At 37.7% G+C, this 21,253-nt stretch overlaps 1 protein-coding gene across 2 annotated transcripts in view; it reads right to left on the bottom strand.

Annotated features, from left to right (window-relative positions):
* DISP3 (dispatched RND transporter family member 3) overlaps positions 1–20,813 on the bottom strand; it is a 129,709-nt gene extending 108,896 nt beyond the window's left edge. Inside the window, exon 1 of one of the 2 annotated variants that reach the window (XR_011856488.1) lies at positions 20,348–20,813. The gene's annotated coding sequence lies outside the window, so the exon portion shown is untranslated. The remainder of the gene's footprint in view (positions 1–20,347) is intronic. The other variant, XM_072156420.1, reaches the window with a different exon arrangement.
* Positions 20,814–21,253: the final 440 nt, after the last annotated feature.

The following is a 21,253-nucleotide window of genomic DNA, read 5'->3' as shown; positions in this document are numbered from 1 at the left end:
TTTCAAAATGGCAAAAAAGTGCCATTTTCAACTTTGGGCGCTATTTTCCGTTACGGGGTTAAACGCATTGAAAAACCGTTATCATATTTTGATAGAGCGGGCATTTTCGGACGCGTCGATAACTGATGTGTTTATGATTTTTACTGTTTATTTATATTTATGTCAGTTCTAGGGAAAGGGGGGTGATTTGAAATTTTAGGTTTTTTTATTATAATTTTTTTTTTAAACTTTTTTTTATTTTTATTTATACTATTTTTCAGACTCCCTAGGGTACTTTAACCCTAGGTTGTCTGATCGATCCTATCATATACTGCCATGCTACAGTATGGCAGTATATGGGGATTTTCTAACTCATTCATTACAATGTGCTATCAGCACATTGTAATGAGGGGGTTAAAACGAAATAGCCTCGGGTCTTCGGAAGACCCGAGGCTACCATGGAGGCTACCATGGAGACGGATCGATGACGTCACGGGGAGCGGCGATCCCAGGTAAGATGGCGGCGCCCATGCGCCGCTATCTGTTTGAGGCTGCCGGCAGCTTTGCCGGCAGCCCACGCTGTAAAAACACCCGCGATCGGTGCTAGCACCGATCGCGGATGTTACCGGTAAGCCTTTGCTGCAATATGCAGCAAAGACTTACCGGCTATGGAGAGGGCTCAGCCCGTGAGCCCTCTCCATGCAGCGCGAGCGCGGTCGCGAACCGGTTAAGCTATGGGGTTGTTTCATTGGATCCTTAACCAGGATCAATAGTGAGCTATACATGAGAATACTATAATATGAGTTACATAGCACGCTCATGGGGCTCATTTACAAAGGGTCGTGGATCACACTTTTGTCGGACTGTTCTCCATTTTCGGAGATTACACAGCTTGGACAGGTATTTAACAGGTGTCCGCACTGGGGTTGTGTCGCACGTGATCGGTTTTTGGTGCAGCTGCACTGGCTTCCATAACTTTCAAATTGTGTCAAAAGCCTAAGCGCTTACATGCACCACTTAAAAGATGGTGAACTCTGTCTGACCTGAGCAGGGAAGTGACGCATGCAGGATATAGGGCGCAGGATCTTAGATCGCAGCAGCACATGGCATTCTCGTCGGACAATGCACTTCCGGTGAACTCCAGCGGATGGGTTAGTAAATGAGCCCCTATGTGTATGCAAAAGACAATAAACCGAAGCATACTTTGATTGGCAAAGAAATGGTTCAATGAAAATAAAATAGAGCTGCAGGATTGGCCTACACACTCCGAAAAACCTCAACTCAATGAAACACTTGTGGGTGGAGTTGAAGAAAACAAATATAAGAGTAAATCAGTATTCCATTGCGAATATGTAAAAGAGACTTGAGATCTGTTTGGAAGCATGCCCAGAAGTAATAAAGGGGTACTCCTATTTCGGCAAAGTAATGTTATTGTTTGTATGATGAAAAATAATACAATCTTCCAATATACTTTCTGTACGATTCCCTCCCAGTTTTCTAGATCTCTGCTTGCTTTCCTTCTATAGAAAGCTTCATTGTTTATCTCTAGTGGACAGAACCTTGGTCACACAGGTGCACGGCTCGTTATATCACAGAGAGTAATCAGAGCTGTGTGATATAACGAGCCCTGCACCTGTGTGACCATGGTCAGATTTCTGTCCAATGGAGATAAACAATGAAGCTTTCTATAGAAGGACAGCAAGCAGAGATCTAGAAAACTGTGAGGAATTGATACAGAATGTGTATTGGAAATTAGTATAACTTTTCATTATTCAAACAATATCCATTAGGTTGAAAAGTCAAAGTATGCGATATGATCTATAAAATGATGGTAGTCTCATGTTCAATTTTGTATTTCACTTGTATAACTTATTTATGTTGGTGGCTATATATATATATATATATTTTTATATATATATATATATATATATATATATATATATATATATGCATACACTCACTGGCCACTTTATTAGGTACACCTGTCCAACTGCTCGTTAACACTTAATTTCTAATCAGCCAATCAGATGGCGGTAACTCAGTGCATTTAGGCATGTAGACATGGTCAAGAGAATCTCCTCCAGTTCAAACCGAGCATCAGTATGGGGAAGAAAGGTGATTTGAGTGCCTTTGAACGTGGCAAGGTTGTTGGTGCCAGAAGGGCTGGTCTGAGTATTTCAGAAACTGCTGATCTACTGGGATCTGCACGCACAACCATCTCTAGGGTTTACAGAGAATGGTCCGAAAAAGAAAAAACATCCAGTGAGCGGCAGTTCTGTGGGCGGAAATGCCTTGCTGATGCCAGAGGTCAGAGGAGAATGGGCAGACTGGTTTGAGCTGATAGAAAGGCAACAGTGACTCAAACCGCCACCCGTTACAACCAAGGTAGGCAGAAGAGCATCTCTGAACGCACAGTACGTCGAACTTTGAGGCAGATGGGCTACAGCAGCAGAGGACCACACCGGGTGCCACTCCTTTCAGCTAAGAACAGGAAACTGAGGCTACAATTTGCACAAGCTCATCGAAATTGGACAGTAGAAGATTGGAAAAACGTTTCCTGGTCTGATGAGTCTCGATTTCTGCTGCGACATTCGGATGGTAGGGTCAGAATTTGGCATCAACAACATGAAAGCATGGATCCATCCTACCTTGTATCAACGGTTCAGGCTGGTGGTGGTGGTGTCATGGTGTGGAGAATATTTTCTTGGCACTCTTTGGGCCCCTTGGTACCAATTTAGCATTGTTACAACACCACAGCCTACCTGAGTATTGTTGCTGACCGTGTCCATCCCTTTATGACCACAATGTACCCAACATCTGATGGCTACTTTCAGCAGGATAATGCGCCATGTCATAAAGCTGGAATCATCTCAGACTGGTTTCTTGAACATGACAATGAGTTCACTGTACTCAAATGGCCTCCACAGTCACCAGATCTCAATCCAATAGAGCATCTTTGGGATGTGGTGGAACGGGAGATTCGCATCATGGATGTGCAGCCGACAAATCTGCGGCAACTGTGTGATGCCATCATGTCAATATGGACCAAAATCTCTGAGGAATGCTTCCAGCACCTTGTTAAATCTATGCCACGAAGAATTGAGGCAGTTCTGAAGGCAAAAGGGGGTCCAACCCGTTACTAGCATGGTGTACCTAATAAAGTGGCCGGTGAGTGTATATATAGATAGCCATCTGCAGCAGTCCACTATCATTCTCAAAGTAATAAACCAAGACCTGCAATAAAATGTTGATCCAACTGCATTTTGAGATAAAAAAACTCCTTTCTTGCTTGCAGCCCTCTCAACCCACATGGCATTATTCTGCTGGCCCTGAACTGCAGGGAAACCTGGATGGAAGTGTTTAATTCCTCTGTACAGTTAAAGCCGGCTCCTCTAGAGATAGATACTCTATCAGGCTGTCAGGATATGCTGGGAGTAAACACCCCCTCCCCCACATGCATACATCTTTTCGACTGTAGGAAAGCAAAAGGCAAAATAATAAAAATCCTCTCGGTGCATCTGTCCAAATGATGAAGAGGTATTTAGGGTTTGTCAGAGACTCCCCTGATTACATTCACTATATAATGATTCTTACGGTACAAAATGCAGAAAATAACTTGAGGATGACTGGAGAAAACTTAAGAGATAGTCGTTGTGTGATGGGAATATGTATTTTCTTTGTGTAGCTGAATTGGGGACATGACATATCATTTCTCTATTCATCACATGAATGTGTTACCTAAGCAGCTGTTTATTAGTGTAATCAGGAATAATTATACAATTCCATATATTGCTGACAACCACCCATTCATTAAGTGACTACAACAAGAAGAGCATGCAGCAGAGTCACACACAGGTCCCCATGGCTCCATACTATCCTGCCATGGCATATTCATCCCCCATTGAACTGCTTATATATGACCATGACATTATGTCTTCTTGTGTGACCAGTTATTACATCTTTAAAGGGAATGTCCGCCCTGGGATGCCATTTGTCTTTTTCCAATTTAAGTCCTTCCAAACCTGTTTGAAAACATTTCTTAAAAGCTGTTGTCATGGAGCTTAGAAGATCTCTGCATTCTATTAAAGGGGAAGTTCAGGTTAGATAGGACCCCTGCAAATGTGCTAAAAAAAGAATAAGGAATGCATCCCTTGTCCTGTACATCCAGTGTTACCTCTCCTTGGGTCTACCTTGTCTGCATTTTCCTCCATATGCTATATGAACAGTAGCGGATTATAATATAGGCAGTTTTGTTGGTTGCTTAGGACCCAAGCCTTCTAGGAGGTCCATGGCCACCCAAACCACCCACTAAATTTATACTAAGAAGGACCTTCACCCATGAAATCCATTTCTGTTCTCAATACACATGTACACAAGAGCAATTTCAGAACCTCTGAAAGTCATCCAAGGGTCCTGAAATCGCAGATTAAAAGCAGACAGAAAGGTTGCATCCTCCATTCCCCAAGATTGAATTCTTGATTCTAGAGTTTGATTCTAGTCCCATGTGTAAAAAATAAAAATGCCAGACTTGTAGGCGCTATAATATTCATACAACCCAGGGCCCATGGAAGTCTTAATCCGCCCCTGCATATGAACCTGTCAGGCAATATGAATTTACGCTTTTAGGTTACTCTTAAAGTATACATACCACATATAGTAGCAGTACTTCTGACAATCGATTTTACCTCTGCAGGCTTTACCTCTAATTATCATTCAAGGGTGGTGGGTAGAAAGTAGCTGTTATAATGGCTCCCATAGACAGCACTTGTAGCACCAAGATTCTTCTCCCTCACTCACTCTCTCTAACTCATTCATATTTAGGACAGAGAATATTATACTGAAGTACTGAATAGTATAAATGGGAATAAGGTTGGGGTGAAATACAAAGCTTACCATTATCTGCAGCAACAGCTCTATGTGAGCCTCTACAATTTTAGCTTACTAATAACTCATCAAAGACTTTTGTGGACACACATAGTCATTAATGTATATGCAGGGACTATACGGCACGCTTACACTAGACAATACTAGACTTTATTCACATGCATACCACAAACAATGGGCTGTGAGCTGTAGATTGCGACCCAGCTAATGTCAATCAAAAAAGACTGACCGCAACAAGTGTGGGAATACAATCTGCTCTATTATTTGTGGCGCAGTTAGTCGTCACATTCACGGTGCGGTTTGTCATGGCGCAGGCATCGCTCCGTAAACATCTCCAATAGATGACTATGACACAGTTGGTGCGGCTAGCTCACAGACTCTGCACACAGTCAGCACATGAGGCCTTCTACCTACATGGTACACTTATACTTAGGTGTTACAACTTTGGACAATTTATGATGAGTCTTGGATCCAAGTTACAGGCATTTGAAGTTCCAGAACATCATAACCGCCCTTTAAACAAATGTCATGTTGCCACTTGCTAACGCTACCAACACAATGCAAAGCAAGGATGGTCCTCACACATACCGGTAACATAATTTTTTCTAATATACATATACAGGCGGTCCCCTACTTAAGGACACCCGACTTACAGACAACCCATAGTTACAGACGGACCCCTCTGCCCCATGTGACCTCTTGTGAAGCTCTCTGAATGCTTTACTATAGTCCCAGACTGCAATGATCAGCTGTCAGATGTCTGTAATGAAGCTTTATTGATAATTCTTGGTCCAATTACACCAAAAATTTTGAAACTCCAATTGTCACTGGGGCAAAAGAAAAAAAAATTGTCTAGAACTTCCAATATAAAATATACAGTTTCGACTTACATACAAATTCAACTTAAGAACAAACCTCCAGACCCTATCTTGTATGTAACCCGGGGACTGCCTGTAGTCTGCTTTATTTCTTTGCTACTGTACCTCTATCAATTGCCTGTGTCTGGTATATCAGTTCATTTGCAAATCAGGATAAGCTACAACAGCGGATCCAGCCAATGAATAAAATAAGAACACAATCCATTGCTCTGTCATTATTGATTTCCATACTCCATGTTTGCTTCCTGCACAGATTCATTTACATTAGAAAAGGCTCACTTAATGAGTGAAGCAATGAAAGTATAAGCTCCGCCATCCGTCCTGACGACCTTGTACAATCAGTCCTCATATTATCTTCTACATAAGTAAATATTCCAAAGCATCATTTATCGAAACATTCCCGAGTCTCGTTCTATTATTCACAGTACAATAAGCCTATAAGACCGGTCATGCAGGAGGATCAGACAATGACATCACTTTTCCTACCAATATAAACAGAATTTATACATTGTACCAATGATAACTATAGTGCAGGACAGATAGATTATAAAATGTTTGCATAAAAGAAAAATATACCAATGACCCTGTTTCAAGGTACTTTCAAGGTCTTTTAATATCTGGTGTTCCATGGAAACCATCAGCAAGCTGCTACTGACAGATCTGTTACTTTATTTATATGACTTAGGGGGAGGGTGTTGTCCAGTTGTGCAAGGGGTATAATTCTGGATGGACTGGATCAGAGGTCACCATTTAAATATTTAAACTGTAGGGCAGTTAGAGACCTTTTAGATGGGGGCATTTATTGTGGCCTTTCAAACGAAAAACTGACGTTGTTTTTTTTCCCTCTCTGCGCCTCTTCACCTGAATTTATGAGGTGTCAGCGCCATAATTTTGGTGTTTTCCGACACTCTTGACTCTTGAATTTTTGCCGCCACTTGTGAATCCTCCAGTTTTTTGGCGCTTATATTTTACAGTTTTTTGGCGCTCTTTGTGGCACAAAAATAGCCCAGTGAAAAGCTGATCTAGGGAGTTATAAACCTTCCAGTCCATGCGCCAATTCATTAATCCCTTGCACCACAAACTTATATGCCACTGAAAAATATAGAACGGTTCTAGCGCCACCCGGCACCAAAAATAATAAATGCCCCTCTGAGTGTCCAAATTCAAAACCCACTTTATCACAAAGTGTTAACACTACAATTTAAGAAGTAACTTATTTCCCCTGCTCTGTAACTACTGTTGAATGATGGAGGGAACATTTGGACTATTGTAGCTTCTCTCCAGGACCCCCCAAGCAGGAACAATCTCAGGAGTCTGGAGTAGATTCAGAGTCCACATCTCCTCGCTCCTCCCATGCAGCCAAAGATGTGTCTCTTTATAGAAAGCACTGAGCGTTACACGTCCTTGGTTGCTTGTAACTCCAGGAGGAGTCCTGTTTGGTAAACTCTGTGCTGGAGCGACAGCCTGGGTGCACATAGAAAGGGCTCTGACTGCCACCTTTGACACCCATGCCATAGGTTTGCCACCATTAGTGTAGGGTCTCAAACCATTTGTTATCATGTGACTTTTACAGCCAATTACTGGATTAGACAGTCACATAAGGATGAATGGGATATGGCCATTTAAAGAAAACTAGGGTCCACCAACAGCAGACATGGGAGTATAGAGTGTCACATAGATATGTTTTTAATATTATACAGTGTCTAGCACATAGTACTATTTTCTCAAATTTGTTTTTAACAAAGCCTCTCAACCCCTTGTTAGTGTCTACATGTTAATGTTTATAACCTACATTGAAGTAGGGAATTTGAATCATATACAGGCACTTCCCAGACTTAAGGACACCCAACCTACAGACAACCCCTAGTTACAGATAGACCCCTCTGCCCACTGTGACCTATGGTGAAGCTCTTTGAATGCTTTACTTTAGTCCAGTGGTGGCAGACCTATGGCACGGGACAATTTATTTTGGCACGGGACAATTTATTTTGGCACGGGACAATTTATTTTGGCACGGGACAATTAATTTTGGCACGTTCCGGACTTGTCCGATTAAGGGGACGTGGCCTCAAGGGAGAAAGGGCGTCTAAAGGTAGGTCTAAAGTAGGAACCAATTCTTTTATCCCGCACCAGAATTCATTATTACTGTGATAAATCTAGCGCAGGGAAAGACAAGTGTTTTCCAGCTAGAAACTGGCGGAACCGGAGACACATTGTTGAATCCCCCCCCAGGGTGTGCAATAAACTTCTGTTGGACTTTGCATGTTAAATGTGGCCCACTGTCTGACTGAGCAGCGAAACACCCATTTCAGTGGTGAAATTTGTGTGGCATGAAGAAAAATGCAGTCACAACACAAAAAGGTTGTGTGCAACACATATGTGGCGTGGACACTTCTTAAAAACATATGCAAGAAGTTTGCACATAAAAAAACATGCAAAATCTGACTGGAGCAAGGTCCTTAGTAAAAGTGCCCCATTGTGTACATGATATAACACAGCCATACATTGCTGAATCACTTAGAGCATACATTACGTATAAATAACATTGGACCACAATGAACCCAATGCTATACACCTTAGTACCCTTTCAGGTTTCAATGATGCAATGGTCTGAGTTCACTTTGAGAACTGGGTGGAAACTTTAGTAGGGTGCCCGGGTATGGCCCACAGCAAAGCCCATGTTATGTCCAAAGATTTAGCTCACTCACTTCAATGGACAATGAAGTTTGAATGTAAGGCAAAAAATGCCTAGGTAGTGAAAGGGTTAAACATGTGTGCCTATAACTATTAGTGTGGCTGCTTCTGCATAAGAAGCTTCTCCTTTATGTGCAGGAAGATGCAGCAAACACAATGACACTGCCTGGCTAGGACAAAGGCTTCCATTACAGTCACCAGGGAGCTGGACAAAGAGACTGGGCGCTTGTATAGCGGGAGATCTGGGCACGCCAGGCTGGTGCAGACAAACTTGGTGTTAATTGCAAAGGCTAAAATGTGATTATGAGGGTAATGAGTGAGAGGTAGTCAGAAAATAGACTGGCAGAGCATTAATATGCATGTCACTGTGTATAAGAGGCACAAGCTCTGCATCGTCTCCACATCAGACTAATACACTCCATGGTGGCGTAATGAGGTCACACACTGGATTACACTGGAGATGTGGGCATCGTGCCCCGTCAGGAAGAGGTCAGAGAGCTCATTCTTACAGGGAGTAGGAGGTTACACAGGCAGATGGGCACAACTAATGGCAGAGATGGCTACGAAAAAAGGCATTTCCTGCATGTAACTAGATGTCAGTACAATTTGTGATGAGCCCGTTTCACACAGGCAGCAGATCGACTGCCAGGAAAATACCAGGGCACTGCCAGAGTGGGGTTTCCTACAGCGAGCTGATAATGATGACACTGTTTGGATGAGCGTAGACCTAAATAACCAGGTGTGCACAGAAACAGGCATGTCCTCAAATATCACTGTATACTGAGGTAGTATAAATAGAAACAGTATACTGAGACATTATATATAGAGACCGTATACAGAGACACTATAGATAGAGACAGTATGCTGAGGCATTATATATAGAGACAGAATACTGAGACATTATCTATAGAGACAGTATACTGAGGCATTATATATAGAGACAGAATACTGAGACATTATCTATAGAGACAGTATACTGAGAAACTACAGTATATATAGAAACAGTATGCTGAGACACTATATATAGAGACAGTATACTGAGACTTATATATAGAAACAGAATACTGAGACACTATATGTAGAGACAGTATAATGAGACATTATATATAGATACAGTATACTGAGGTAGTATAAATAGAAACAGTATACTGAGACATTATATATAGAGACCATATACAGAGACACTATAGATAGAGACAGAATACTGAGACATTATCTATAGAGAAAGTACACTGAGGCATTATATATAGAGACAGTATACTGAGACACTGCAGTATATATAGAAACAGTATGCTGAGACACGATATATAGAGACAGTATACTGAGACTTATATATAGAAACAGTATACTGAGACACTATATATAGAGACAGTATACTGAGGCATTACATATAGAGACCATATACAGAGACACTATAGATAGCGACAGTATACTGAGACATTATATATAGAGACCATATACAGAGACACTATAGATAGAGACAGTATACTGAGGCATTATATATAGAGACAGTATACTGAGACATTATATATAGAGACAGTATACTGAGACACTACAGTATATATAGAAACAGTATGCTGAGACACGATATATAGAGACAGTATACTGAGACTTATATATAGAAACAGTATACTGAGACACTATATATAGAGACAGTATACTGAGACATCATATAGACAATATACTAAGACATTATATATAAAGACAGTATACGGAGACACTATATATAGAGACAGTATACTGAGGTATTATATATAGAGACAGTATACTGAGGTAGTATAAATAGAAACAGTACACTGAGACATTATATATAGAGACCTATACTGAGACATTATCTATAGAGACAGTATACTGAGAAACTACAGTATATATAGAAACAGTATACTGAGACACTATATATAGAGACAGTACACTGAGACTTATATATATAACCAGTATACTGAGACACTATATATAGAGACGGTATACTGAGATATTATCAATAAAGACAGTATACGGAGACACTACATATAGAGACAGTATACTGAGGCATTATATATAGAGACAGTATACTGAGACACTATATTATAGAGACAGTATACTGAGACATTATATATAGAGACAATATACTGAGGCATTATATGGAGATACAGTATGCTGAGACACTTTATATAGAGACAGTATACTATGACATATATAAATACACTATACTGAGACAAATTATATATAGACAGTATATTGATACATTATATAGAGTATACTGAGTGACTATATATACAGTATACTGAGAAATTATATAGAGATAGTACACTGAGACATTATATATAGAGACAGTATACTGAGACGTTATATATACAGTATACTGAAACACTATATACAGTATACTGAGACATTATATATACAGTATACTGAAACACTATATACAGTATACTGAGACATTATATGTAGAAACAGTATACTGAGACACTATATATAGTGACAGCATACTGATACACTATTTATACAGAATACTGAGACACTTTAAATAGAAACAGTATACTGAGACACTATATATAGAAACAGTATACTGAGACATTATATATGGAGACAGTATACTATGACATATATAAATACAGTATACTGAGACAAATTATATAAACAGTGTACTGAGAAAATATATAGAGATAGTATACTGAGGCATTATATATAGAGACAGTATACTGAGGCATTATATATAGAGACAGAATACCGAGACACTATATATAGAGACAGAATACCGAGACACTATATATAGAGACAGTATACTGAGACATTATATATAAAGACAGTATACTGAGACGTTATATATGGATACAGTATACTGAGAAATTATATAGAGAGTAAACTGAGACACTATATATACAGTATACTGAGACATATATAGAAACAGTATACTGAGAAACTATATATAGAGACAGTATATTGAGACACTATATATACAGTATACTAAGACATTATATATAGAGACAGTATACTGAAACACTATATATACAGTATACTGAGACATTATATAGAGACAGTATACTGAGACATATAGAGACAGTATACTGAAACACTTTATATAGAGACAGTATACTGAGACACTATATATACAGTTTACTGAGACAATATATAGAGACAGTATACTGAGAAACTATATATAGAGACAGTATATTGAGACACTATATATACAGTATACTAAGACATTATTTATAGAGACAGTATACTGAGACATTATATATGGAGACAGTATACTGAGTGACTATATATACAGTGTAATGAGAAATTATATAGAGATAGTATACTGAGACACTATATATACAGTATACTGAGACATATATAGAAACAGTATACTGAGAAACTATATATAGAGACAGTATATTGAGACACTATATATACAGTATACTAAGACATTATTTATAGAGACAGTATACTGAGACATTATATATAGAGACAGTATACTGAAACACTATATATACAGTATACTGAGACATTATATAGAGACAGTATACTGAGACATATAGAGACAGTACACTGAAACACTTTATATAGAGACAGTATACTGAGACACTATATATACAGTTAACTGAGACATTATATAGAGACAGTATACTGAGAAACTATATATAGACAGTATATTGAGACACTATATATACAGTATACTAAGACATTATTTATAGAGACAGTATACTGAGACATTATACAGAGAGACCATATACAGAGACACTATAGATAGAGACAGTATACTGAGGCATTATATATAGAGACAGAATACTGAGACATTATCTATAGAGACAGTATACTGAGGCATTATATATAGAGACAGAATACTGAGACATTATCTATAGAGACAGTATACTGAGGCATTATATATAGAGACAGTATACTGAGAAACTACAGTATATATAGAAACAGTATGCTGAGACACTATATATAGAGACAGTATACTGAGACTTATATATAGAAACAGAATACTGAGACACTATATGTAGAGACATTATAATGAGACATTATATATAGATACAGTATACTGAGGTAGTATAAATAGAAACAGTATACTGAGACATTATATATAGAGACCATATACAGAGACACTATAGATAGAGACAGAATACTGAGACATTATCTATAGAGAAAGTACACTGAGGCATTATATATAGAGACAGTATACTGAGACACTGCAGTATATATAGAAACAGTATGCTGAGACACAATATATAGAGACAGTATACTGAGACTTATATATAGAAACAGTATACTGAGACACTATATATAGAGACAGTATACTGAGGCATTATATATAGAGACCATATACAGAGACACTATAGATAGAGACAGTATACTGAGACATTATATATAGAGACCATATACAGAGACACTATAGATAGAGACAGTATACTGAGACATTATATATAGAGACCATATACAGAGACACTATAGATAGAGACAGTATACTGAGACACTATAGTATATATAGAAACAGTATGCTGAGACACGATATATTGAGACAGTATACTGAGACTTATATATAGAAACAGTATACTGAGACACTATATATAGAGACAGTATACTGAGACATCATATAGACAATATACTAAGACATTATATATAAAGACAGTATACGGAGACACTATATATAGAGACAGTATACTGAGGTATTATATATAGAGACAGTATACTGAGGTAGTATAAATAGAAACAGTATACTGAGACATTATATATAGAGACCGATACTGAGACATTATCTATAGAGACAGTATACTGAGAAACTACAGTATATATAGAAACAGTATACTGAGACACTATATATAGAGACAGTACTCTGAGACTTATATATATAACCAGTATACTGAGACACTATATATAGAGACGGTATACTGATATATTATCTATAAAGACAGTATACGGAGACACTACATATAGAGACAGTATACTGAGGCATTATATATAGAGACAGTATACTGAGACACTATATTATAGAGACAGTATACTGAGACATTATATATAGAGACAGTATACTGAGGCATTATATGGAGATACAGTATGCTGAGACACTTTATATAGAGACAGTATACTATGACATATATAAATACACTATACTGAGACAAATTATATATAGACAGTATACTGATACATTATATAGAGTATACTGAGTGACTATATATACAGTATACTGAGAAATTATATAGAGATAGTACACTGAGACATTATATATAGAGACAGTATACTGAGACGTTATATATACAGTATACTGAAACACTATATACAGTATACTGAGACATTATATGTAGAAACAGTATACTGAGACACTATATATAGTGACAGCATACTGATACACTATTTATACAGAATACTGAGACACTTTAAATAGAAACAGTATACTGAGACACTATATATAGAAACAGTATACTGAGACATTATATATGGAGACAGTATACTATGACATATATAAATACAGTATACTGAGACAAATTATATAAACAGTGTACTGAGAAAATATATAGAGATAGTATACTGAGGCATTATATATAGAGACAGTATACTGAGGCATTATATATAGAGACAGAATACCGAGACACTATATATAGAGACAGTATACTGAGACATTATATATAAAGACAGTATACTGAGACGTTATATATGGATACAGTATACTGAGAAATTATATAGAGAGTATACTGAGACACTATATATACAGTATACTGAGACATATATAGAAACAGTATACTGAGAAACTATATATAGAGACAGTATATTGAGACACTATATATACAGTATACTAAGACATTATATATAGAGACAGTATACTGAAACACTATATATACAGTATACTGAGACATTATATAGAGACAGTATACTGAGACATATAGAGACAGTATACTGAAACACTTTATATAGAGACAGTATACTGAGACACTATATATACAGTTTACTGAGACATTATATATAGAGACAGTATACTGAGAAACTATATATAGAGACAGTATATTGAGACACTATATATACAGTATACTAAGACATTATTTATAGAGACAGTATACTGAGACATTATATATAGAGACAGTATACTGAAACACTATATATACAGTATACTGAGACATTATATAGAGACAGTATACTGAGACATATAGAGACAGTACCCTGAAACACTTTATATAGAGACAGTATACTGAGACACTATATATACAGTTTACTGAGACATTATATATAGAGACAGTATACTGAGAAACTATATATAGACAGTATATTGAGACACTATATATACAGTATACTAAGAAATTATTTATAGAGACAGTATACTGAGACAGTATATATAGAGACAGTATACTGAGACATTATATATAAAGACAGTATACTGAGACACTTTATATAGAGATAGTAAACTGAGACATTATATTTAGAGACAGTATACTGAGAAACTATACATAGTGAAAGTACCCTGAGACATTATACATCAAGATAGTGTACTGATACATTATACTTAGAGACAGTGTACTGAGAGACTACACATCGAAAAAAGTATACTGGTTCTATACATATAGACAGTATACTGATACATTACACATAGAGACACTTTACTGATACACTATACATAGAGACAATATACTGAGACACTATACATAGAGATATTATACTGAGACACTATATATAGAGACAATATTCTGATACACTATACATAGAGACAATATACTGAGACACTATACATAGAGATATTATACTGAGACACTATACATAGAGACAATATACTGATACACTATACATAGAGACAATATACTGAGACACTATAGATGTAGACAGGACTTCTAGGCCAAAAAAGTGGGTAGAAGTCCTGAAACAATTGGAAATGCTAGGGCAGGTAGTGGGGAGGTAGTTTACTGGCAGGGGGCGTTACTGTCTCGGTGCTGGCGCACTCGCTGCAGCCAGTAACTTTCCATACATGAAAAGTCCCCGACTGCACTTATTTCTATGCCAGGTAGGTAGAGACAGGCTCCTAATGTATCTAGCATAATAAATAGTGACAGTGGCGTTTAATAATATTAATAATAATAATAATTCCTTTATTTATATAGCGCACACAGAGTTTGCCAAATCAGCCCCTGTCCCCATGGGGCTCACAATCTAATCAACCTACCTGTATGTTTTTGGATTGTGGAAGGACCGGAGGAATCCCATACAAACACAAAGAGAACATACAAACTTTTTGCAGATGTTGACCTGGATGGGACTTGAGCCCAGGACCCCAATCGCTGCAAGGCTATAGTGCTAACCACTGAGCCAGCGTGGGCTTATTTATCATTGGTGTTTTTGGTGTAAAAAGTCTCTAGTCTTTTTACATTTCATTAATCCAATGTGTAAACTGCTAGTGCAAAGCCAGTTTCTACTAGTATCTGACACATTGAAAAAGATAGATGAGACACATCAGAGATGATGAGATCCATGAGATGGATACAATAAGACTTGCAGCACTGCTAATTCACCTATAACACACACAGAGTCAGCTCTGCTATGCCTCTATGCCCTGGATAAAGACCTTATCTGTCTGCACACTGCTGCTTGCCGGCAGGTCTTGTAATGCAGATGTGAGGGGCAAGAGGCAGGAAGCACTGCAGTGTGCAGACAAGAGAAGCTATTCATGGGAAGAATCTGACCACAGTCAGAAGATGTATGGTCATATCCAGGGATAACCAAAATTGTTTACACCAGGACTGATAGAGACAGGTTGGAATTATAGCTGTGAAATGCTGTATTTTTGTTAACAGTGAATTAGAGAATGTGTTATTTTGTTATCCTGAGTAAATTTGAGAATCTTGCCTTCATGGGAATACCCCTTTAACTCTCTGGTAGAGTTATGTATTATGCATAAAGTACATAAAGAAACACCATATATAGCCTATACATACCTTATATACATTTATAATATACATGTGCATAATCTCTTCATACCTACATTTATTTATATATTTAATCACATAATTGTGTCTCTATATACATGAAACTATCCCTTATACCCTCATACATTTATTAACCCTTATGCAGAATACATTCATGCACACATACTTTAGTATCCAAACAATTCATCACTTAATTACATATCTGTACAATTAATTATTCCAATATCTGCTGTATGCATATAATTATCCCCTACATACTTATAGCACACTGACACAAATAATCACCTTCCTATGGATTTATATGGACGACTTGTTTCCCCTACATTCATACACGTTATTCATTGAATTATCTACCATTATATATGTAAACACTGACATTATTACCCATCTATAGTTTCATACATACACACAAATACATGTATTTCCCCCTGTATTTCACATGCAGTAACATAAAATAGTAATCCCTATACACTCATACATATTTATATACTTTATACATCCTCATACATGCACAACTGTATACATAAAGTTTCCTCTATACCCTCCTACATGTATACAAATATAGTTGACCTATTCCCTTGTAAACACATGTAAACATATGGTTACAGCCGTAACTTTACACGTGTTTACCTCCCTCATCCTGACACCTGTACATAGTCACCCACTATTATTTGTATGGTTACTCATATACCCTCATGTACCCCTTATCCCCTAATTTATACTTACTCATATATTTCCTCCCTACTTCCTCATAAATACACAAACACAGTTATTCCCTACTTCCTCATACATACACAAACACTGTTATTCCCTACTTCCTCATACATACACATAAAGAATTTATTTACCCCATGTCATTTACTTAAAATTGCAGATTACTTTGCACATACAGACACCTACATACAGTTATCACCTAATCCCCCATTCCTACCCTCACATATATAGTTACCACCTATGCCCCCATACCTACACTCACATATATAGTTATCACCTATGTCTTCATACAACCGCTTTCACATATAGTTAACACCTAGGCCCTTATGAACATACTTTTACATATAGTTAGCACCTATGCCTTTATAAATACACTTATATCCTCAAACATAAACGTAAACATAGAGTTCCCACCTATGTCATCATACATATACTTTCTCATATAGTTAGCACCTATTCCCTCATACATACACTTATACATATAGTTACCGCATATGCCCTCATACATATACTTATACATATAGTTACCACTAATGCCCTCATACATATACTTAAACATATAGTTACCACCTATGTCCTTATACATACACTTATACATATAGTTACCACCTATGCCCTCATACATATACTTATACATATAGTTAGAACCTATGCTCTCATACATACACTTATACATATAGTTATCACACTTACTTGTATAGTTACCACCTATGTCCTCATACATACACTTACACATATAGTTACCACGTATGCACTCATACATACACTTATACATATAGTTACCACCTATGCCCCCATTATACATATAGTTACCACCTATGCCCTCATACATATACTTATACATATAGTTACCACCTATGTCCTTATACATAGACTTATACATATAGTTACCACCTATGTCCTTATACATACACTTATACATATAGTTACCACCTATGTCCTCATACATACACTTATACATATAGTTACCACCTATGCCCTCACACATACACCTATACATAGTTGCCACCTATGTCCTTATACATAGACTTATACATATAGTTACCACCTATGCCCTTATACATACACTTATACATATAGTTACCACCAATGCCCTCATACATACACTTATACATATAGTTACCACCTATGTCCTTTTACATACACTTATACATATAGTTCCCACCTATGTCATCATACATATACTTTCTCATATAGTTAGCACCTATTCCCTCATACATACACTTATACATATAGTTACCGCATATGCCCTCATACATATACTTATACATATAGTTACCACTAATGCCCTCATACATATACTTAAACATATAGTTACCACCTATGTCCTTATACATACACTTATACATATAGTTACCACCTATGCCCTCATACATATACTTATACATATAGTTAGAACCTATGCTCTCATACATACACTTATACATATAGTTATCACACTTACTTGTATAGTTACCACCTATGTCCTCATACATACACTTACACATATAGTTACCACGTATGCACTCATACATACACTTATACATATAGTTACCACCTATGCCCCCATTATACATATAGTTACCACCTATGCCCTCATACATATACTTATACATATAGTTACCACCTATGTCCTTATACATAGACTTATACATATGGTTACCACCTATGTCCTTATACATACACTTATACATATAGTTACCACCTATGTCCTCATACATACACTTATACATATAGTTACCACCTATGCCCTCACACATACACCTATACATAGTTGCCACCTATGTCCTTATACATAGACTTATACATATAGTTACCACCTATGCCCTTATACATACACTTATACATATAGTTACCACCAATGCCCTCATACATACACTTATACATATAGTTACCACCTATGTCCTTTTACATACACTTATACATATAGTTACCACCTATGCCCTCATACATACACTTATACATAGAGTTATCAACTATGTCCTTTTACATACACTTATACATATAGTTACCACCTATGCCCTCACACATACACCTATGCATATAGTTACCACCTATGTCCTTATACATACACTTATACATATAGTTAACACCTTTGCCTTCACACATATACTTATACATATAGATAACACCTATACCCTCACACATACACTTATACATATAGTTACCACCTATGCCCTCACACATACACTTATACATATAGTTACCACCAATGCCCTCATACGTACCCTTATACATATAGTTACCACCTATGTCCTTATACATACACTTATACATATAGTTACCACCAATGCCCTCATACATACACTTATACATATAGTTACCAACTATGTCCTCATACATACACTTATACATATAGTTACCACCTATGCCCTCACACATACACCTATGCATATAGTTACCACCTATGTCCTTATACATACACTTATACATATAGTTAACACCTATGCCCTCACACATATACTTATACATATAGTTACCACCTATACCCTCACACATACACCTATGCATATAGTTACCACCTTTGTCCTTATACATACACTTATACATATAGTTACCACCTATGCCCTCACACATATACTTATACGTATAGTTACCACCAATGCCCTCATACGTACACTTATACATATAGTTACCACCTATGTCCTTATACATACACTTATACATATAGTTACCACCTATGCCCTCACACATATACTTATACATATAGTTACCACTAATGCCCTCATACGTACATTTATACATATAGTTACCACCTATGTCCTTATACATACACTTATACATATAGTTACCACCTATGCCCTCATACATATACTTATACATATAGTTACCACCAATGCCCTCAAACATACACTTATACATATAGTTACCACCTATGCCCTCATACATACACTTATACATATAGTTACCACCTAAGTCCTTATACATACACTTATACATATAGTTACCACCTATGCCCTCATACATATACTTATACATATAGTTACCACCTATTTCCTTTTACATACACTTATACATATAGTTACCACCTATGCCCTCATACATACACTTATACATATAGTTACCACCTATGCCCTCATACATATACTTATACATATAGTTACCACCTATGTCCTCATACATAAACTTATACATATAGTTACCACCAATGCCCTCATACATACACTTATACATATAGTTACCACCTATGTCCTTTTACATACACTTATACATATAGTTACCACCTATGCCCTATACATACACGTTGAGATATTAGTTGCCATAACTTCCATACCCCTGATTTGTATAGGCACTTCTCCATCCACATGCTTACAGCCTCCGTGTTATCATACACCCTCCGCTGGTGCTTACCTTGAGCAGGGTGCTGTGTGGGTGCTGCTGTGGGCGCCCTGCTGGACCTGGTGATAGAGTAGAGCGCCAGCTCCCTGTCTGTGCTGCTCCCTGCCTGCACACTGCTCTCTCCGGCTTCTATAGGCTTTTATGTGGCGCTCTCCTTTGTTTTGATGTGGGCTCCTACCACTCGGCTACACGACAGAGGGGGCGAGGCTCTTCATGCTGGCGCCAGTGCCCTCCACAGGAGCAGCAGCCGTGGCCGGGGAGCTGTCTGTGGTGCTGAGCACAGCCTGTGCCCTGAGGAGCTGCACAGCGGAGCCCGGCCGCCGGATCCTGTACCCGGGGAGACCTCCCTGCGCTGCCCGCTCTTGGTACAAGCCCTCGCATATATATTCTGCTGCACAGGGGAACTGCCACTTACTCCTCAGCTGCCTAGGGAACTGCAGGGCATAGACAGGGGCACTACTTCTCATGAGCCCCCATGTCCTGTATGGGCACAGAGCGCGGGTTGGAGGGATGGTGAGAGCAATCCGTCTGGCACAATGAGTCCAGATGTAGTAGAGCCGAGTGTGTCGGCAACTCACTGCATTATTTATGTGTTGTGACAGCACAGGTGTCATCCATAGCCCTGTGTAAGAACAAAGGTGTTCGAGAGCATGTGCTGAGATGAAACCAGCTCTGCTACATCTGTATGTAATACAATATCTCCCAGCTCTGCTACATCTATATGTAATACACTATCTCCCAGCTCTGCTACATCCATATGTAATACACAATCTCACAGCACTGCTACATTTATATGTAATACAGTATCTCCTAGCACTGCTACATCTATATGTAATACACTATCTCCCAGCTCTGCTACATCCATATGTAATACACAATCTCACAGCAATGCTACATCTGTATGTAATACACAATCTC

Source organism: Engystomops pustulosus, chromosome 6 (assembly GCF_040894005.1).
Source record: "Engystomops pustulosus chromosome 6, aEngPut4.maternal, whole genome shotgun sequence".
In the NCBI taxonomy this organism is placed as follows: Eukaryota; Metazoa; Chordata; class Amphibia; order Anura; family Leptodactylidae; genus Engystomops; species Engystomops pustulosus.
This window is presented reverse-complemented; position numbering and strand designations above follow the sequence as displayed.